Below are 6,392 nucleotides of genomic sequence, written 5' to 3'. Positions count from 1 at the left end.
GCTGGGTTTGAGAAAGTGTTTTGGGAAGAAATATTTACACTGAGCCTGGAAGGAGAGTCAGTGAGGTCAAGAAATGGGAAGGAGGTTGGCCTGGCCTGAGTTCCAAGCAGAGAGAATAGCCTGTGTTAAGGCTCTGAGGTGGCAGAAAGAATAACATGTTCAGGGAAGTGAAAGGAGCCCAGTGGGCATGGGGTCAGGGAAGAAGGGGGGAGTGGGGCATGAGGCTAGAGAGGAGAAGGAAATAAGGGCCTTCTAAACCATACCAAGATGGTTGGACTTTGTCCAAAGGGCTGTGGGATGCTATTGAGGGTTTATGCAAGGGTGTGACAATGGGCTCACACTTTGAAAAGATCATCAGGCTTCTGGGGGGTGGGCAAATAAAGAGTACACTTAGGAACAGCTCTTGTAGCCACTCTGGGGAGCAGAGATGGTGGCCTGGGTCCAGGTTGGGGCAGTGAAGATGGAGAATGGTAAATGGGTTCACGAGGTGATTTGGGATATACTATTAATGGGACTCAGCAATTGATGATCTGTTGAGGCTAAGGAGAAAGAGTTTTCACGGATTGTTCTTGGGTCTGTCTACAACCACTATAGCCCTTTCCTTTAGGGGTGCAGATGGGTGAAGGAGGATCGTACATTCAGTTCTCAACTCTTTGAGTTTGAGGTGCCTATGAAGCATCAAAGTGGAGATGTTGAGTCATTGAACGAGTTTACAGGGTTTGAAGGTTAGAACAGAGGGCTGGCTGGAAATTGAAGTGTAGGAATCAGTGCATCGATTTTAAATGAAGCCATGGGGGTGTCAGTATGTGAGATCACCTTGAGAGACAGAGACAGGGGGGTCCATGCCAGAGATCTGAGGAGCTCCAGCAGCAGAGGAGGAGCTGGGGATGGAGACTGAGAAGGTATAGCTGGGAAGAAGAAACCTGGAAACTAGACACATGGAGACCAAGGGCAGTTATCTGAGAATAGGGGTAGAGGTCAGCTGTCAAATGTCACTAAGATGTCAAGTAAGATGAAATCTGAGGACCTCACTATCCATTGGATTGAACAAATTGTTGACTATAGAACATTTCTGATAAAGTGGTGGGAGCAGACACCACACCTACTGAAGTGGGGGTGGAAATGAGTGCAAGGTATTTTGAAAGGTCACTTCAGGGCTGGGGTGGGTGGAGGATTGGGGTGGCCAGGCTCTGGGGATTGGTGCCAGAAGAGATGTTAAATTTCAAAAGTTTGGAGCCTCATTCTGGTTCACAAAACATGGATCTCAATGTCAACAGAGGGGAAGAATTGGAAACTTGGCTCGAGGTGGCTCCCAGAAGCAAAGAAGAAACGAGTGGGAGTGGAAGGAGACATCCGGGATTCCCACAGAGACCATGCCAAGATCCCAGCTGCCCTCTGAAAAGCCTGATATCAAGGCCCATATCCCTGCATGTTCCTGGTCACACATGCACCTAGAAGGCCTCCCAAGGTTGATGGAGGAACAAAATGAAAGAAACAAAAATAAAGAAGTATCTCAGGTTAAGAGAACTGGCTTTTGGAGCAGAAAAAAACAGTATTAAAAATTTATACTTGGCTTCACCACCTGCTCTCTGTGTGATCTGGGACAAGTTTCTAAACATTTTTGTGGATTATAAGATAGAGTCTCTTTTCAGGAATGTTATAGTATGAAAATGTGTGTGGGTTAGAATGGAGAAAATATGGAATTTGAAAATTCTTTTTCCTCATGTTTTCTCTTTTGAGTGCTAACCCTCCAGTTATGAACAAGGCCCTTCCTGAACCCAAGAAGAAAGGAACGATAGGCTGGCTTGCTTCAGCAATGCCCAGAGGCAGAGGCACAGGCATTCCCTCAGGATGGAGCAGTTGGGAAACAACCCGAGGTGTCTACTGAACCAGCCTAACTATCCTGAAGGCCAGAGCTCAGCACAGATTCCACGGTGCCCCCCGCCTCCCCTGCCCAGCCCAGTTGGATCACCTGCCTGAGGGCTGTGGGACAGAAGGCCAGTCTTACCCTCTCCCCTCCCATAGTCCTCTCCCTAGGTGGTGCCATCAAAGGCAAACAGTGGGCCTGCCCAGGGAGCTGGCAAGTAAGCACACCTGTGCATCATCATCATTACCAAAGCTATTAACACCATGTGCAGCGTGGGTGTGGGGGCTGATAGCCTAGCCTGGTAGCAAGCAGGTGATGCCATGTCACAGCAATCCTCTGCCCACAGCCAAAGGCCCAGAGGCCCCATTCCATAGTGGCAGTATGGATGGAGGGATGTCCCTAGCTGGTAAGCTACCGTGGCAGGTGGTAGAGAGGCTGTCTTCCTTCTCTGGACCCCTAGTCCAGGAGAAGCCTTCCAAAGCAGGGGGTCTGTTCTGAACACAGGTCAGGGAGGCATGTCGGGGTTGGCGCATGATGGTTGGGATGGTAGGAGCCAGGAGCTTCCTAGCATGGTCTGAAACATGTGAGATTTCCAGAAAAGTCTGGGGGACTTTGGTTGCTCCCTTTGGATTTAAAGAACAGATCACATTTCTCATGGACAGGGTTCAAAGGGAATTGACTAATGGAAAGATTAGCCACATAGCAGAAGTTCCCTGGGATCCTGCTGGTTGGTAGAGTGCTCCACCAGCTCTACCATGCAGGGTCTCAGCTCTAAAAGATCTAGGGAAGAGCTTCTCCTGTGTGCCAATGTCTACTGGCCACATTGGCCATCCTGTCTCCATGGAATCTTCCTTCCCAGAATGGAGATGCAGACCCTGAGCCTTATGTGGTATCTGCTGGTGTGAGGTCTATGCCAAGTCCCTTTGGCTTGAACTTGGCCATTGCTGGGCTGTGGTGAAGAGGGCAAGCTATCCTTAGTAGCTGAGCAACCTTGGGCAAGTTACTAATCCTCTCTGGGTTTTTAGTCTCTTACCTGTAAAATCAAACTAGAAATTCCATTGCTGCAAGTGGTCAGGGTGATTCAGCTCTACATGATGAGTGGGAAAGAGCACAGGCTTGAATCAGGGAATCCAAAACCTAGCTCAGGCCCCTTGTCACAGACTGGCCCTTTCTTTGCCTCAGTTTCCTCCTTGCAATGGGAGTGGCAGGGACTGACTAGGTGGCTATTAAGGTCCATGTGCCTGATGACCAGTTCTGACCTCATTCATCCCTGTCGCTTCCCTGCCTCTGGATGGGATTCTCCCCAGGAGGGGAGAGGAGGTCATAGCTGGGCTGGGATCCACCAGCTGGGATGGGGCAGAGCATGCCTTTTTGGTTCTCTGGTCCTCTGGAGGTGATACCAAGGAGGACAATGCCTCTGGTGCTTCCACCAAGAGAAGCCACTTTTCCTCCACAGAATAGTGAGTGCCCTGGGCCCTGGCTGGGTGGTAGTCAGGCCAGATGATCTGCTCAGACTCATCTCCCAGGAGGGAATGGTCACACTGCCAGACTCCCCTGCCAAACTGGGTGCATGAGTCATAGGTTGCCCTCCACCAGTGCAGACTGAAGAGCCTTTTCTGGGCTTCTCTCCAGAAGGGGCATTTAAGGCCATTTTACCAGGAGCATCTCTCAGTCATGCAGAGAGAAACTAACAGATATGGAGGTAGAAGACTTGGATCAGAAACTCCTTTTTACAGCTTACTACTAGTTGAGTGAACTTAGTTGAGACTTTTAACCCCCTGAGGAATATAGCTAGTATTAAATAAAGATGACATTTATGAGTTCAATTAGCAAGATGCCTGACACCTAGTAGGTGCTCACCAAATGCTATTTAAGTCTTCACCCAGAGGTAGGTGCACTAAGAGGTACAGATGGGCAAAGACATTGATCCCTCTAGCCTTCAGGCCCACCAGGGGCAGGGCTTGGGGCTGTCCCAGACCCCCAGCTGATCATCTCAGGCCACAAATTGTCCTGTCTGCTCATCCTGTGTGCCGTGCAAATATCACCACCATTTGTGTGCTGAGAGGCATGAAGTTGGGAAAGCACTGGTGGGGGGGGCCAAGAGTCTGGAGATGGTGGAAGGGAGAGGAGAAAGAGGGACCAATAGGCAGTATGGCTGTGATTTAGAAGATGTCAGAGCTCAGGCTGTGGGGACCTCATACTCACCATCTGTGAATGGTAGTCAGCCAGGGATGGTACTATTTCTGCAGTAATGGCTGGGAGAGTATCCTGTATGCTTGAGGTAGACAGCTCGTCTTACCCTTTCCCCACCCATGGTCCCATTCTTCACAGTGCATAACAGATAATGGACTTTATGTTGTCAAACTCACCGATCAGGAAACCAAGACATGAAGAAGAGGAAATGGTTGTACATGATAATGGGTAATATGATTGATCTGCAAATTTAGCTCATATATCCTGGTGCTCAGGGACTGGGCCTCTCCAGGCACCAGAATCTGGCCCTTTCCCCATTCTCTGACTGCTGAGAGATAAGTCCCAGTCCCCCCATAACCCACTGCTATGGGTTTCCTATGGGTTTCCTCTCTAGAGAGGCCACCAGGTCAGTCTGAGTTTGTCAGACATCAGGCTATGCCCTGTGGACCTTTGGCTTATCTGCAGCAGCAGAGATGGAGCCTTCTTCAGCCCTCAGTGCTGGGCACCAGGCAGCCCTGGCTCTGCACATCGGAATCCATCAGTGAGCTTTAAAAATGACCAAGTCCTGGGGTGCCTGGGTGGCTCAGTCAGTTAAGTGTCTAACTTCGGCTCAGGTCATGATCCACAGTTCATGGGCTCAAGCCCCACATTGGGCTGTGTGCTGACATCTCAGAGCCTAGAGCCTGCTTCGGATTCTTTGTCTCCCTCTTTCTCTGCCCCTCCCTGGCTCACACTGTCTCTTTCTCTCTCTCAAAAATAAACAAACATTAAAAAAAATTTTTTTTAAATGACCAAGTTCTACCGTAGACCAGTTAATTCTGAATGTCAGTAGGTGAAGCACAGGGACAGGTATTTTTCTTATCTCCCAGGCGATTCCAATCTGCAGCCAGGATTGAGACCATTATGTAGAATAACAGCATGACCTTAGGGAAGAGCCATGAGCTGTGAGCCTCCATGTTGCTTTTCTGTTGTTTTTTTCCCATCATGCTTCATGGTATTGGGGCCACATGCCTCTCTTTTTCCTGTTTTCTATCCTAAAACATGATTTTTACCCCTTTCATCTTACCTATTCTATTTTGTTGAGCTGATATTAAAAAAAAATTTTTTTTAATGTTTATTTATTTCTGAGACAGAGAGAGACAGAGCATGAGTGGGGGAGGGGCAGAGAGAGAGGGAAACACAGAATCCAAAGCAGGATCCAGGCTCTGAACTGTCAGCACAGAGCCTGACGCAGGGCTCGAACTCACAAACCGTGAGATCATGACCTGAGCTGAAGTTAGACGCTCGACCAACTAAGCCACCCAGGCGCCCCAAATTGAGCTGTAGTTTTAGTAGTTACAGAAGTTTTAGTGTCTTTCTTTTTATTCTGCTTTTCATTTATTTATTTATTCATCCAACATCTAGAGAATGCCTGCTACCACAGGCAATGTACTAGCTTCTGGGATATAGCAAAGAACAAGAAGGCCAGGTCTCATGGTGTGTACATTCTACTGGGATTTGCCCTGTTGTTCTTTTTTTATTAACAAGGCTGGGATATTTGAAAATGGTATTTTGTTTAAGACATACATCATTCGTCCCTTCTCCATTTTCTCTCTTACTTTTTAGTCCTTAATTAAACTTATTTGATTATAAGCAAAGCTTCTGTCCAAAGGAAGCTAAATAAGTTCAGTTACTTGCACTGGACAATGTTTTGCGTGTGTGTACACACAAGTCTTGCGTTGTGTATACGTAGGAATGCTGGAATCTGGATGACATTTGCGATTGGAGATTCCTAAGCCTCCTTGTACTTCTGTGACTGGGAAGGGTTTTGGAGAAGACAGGCTTGGTTAAACCAGTTGTCTTTTTGCCTCTGAAGAATACTCAACCAATGAACGAAGACTTGGTGAAGGCCTCTTAGGCACAGGACATTGAGCTAGGTACTCTGGTAGCATGGGGTTCTACAGGTGCCAAATGGCAAGAAGAGAAAGGCCCAGCCTCTCCCTCAAGAAGCCCATCAGGGACATAGGACTATTTCCACACAGAAGGAGTGAGTGATGGAAGGCCATCGTGGTGAGGACAAGTAGGTACTTCAGAAAAGTCACAGGGGAAGACAATTCTCAGGGCATTATTGGCACTGGTGCAGTTTATTCTGAGACAGATAGCTCCACTCCTTCCCACAGTTCTGGTGTGGACCTTCCCCTTCAAGCTGTGGGTCTTCCCTAAAATAGGTACCAATGGGAACTTGTCCCATCCCAGATGACAGGCTGTGGACACATATTTCCATCACATTGGCAGAGCTCACCCCCAGGAGCCAGGGACTAAGGTTTTCCTTTTTGAGAAAAGAGGACAATTT

The sequence above is a fragment of the Lynx rufus genome, unplaced genomic scaffold, assembly GCF_022079265.1.
Source record: "Lynx rufus isolate CCGP_SWC_20201006 ecotype Redwood Valley unplaced genomic scaffold, mLynRuf1.p SCAF_8, whole genome shotgun sequence".
NCBI lineage: Eukaryota > Metazoa > Chordata > Mammalia > Carnivora > Felidae > Lynx > Lynx rufus.
Note: the sequence above shows the minus strand (reverse complement) of the source record.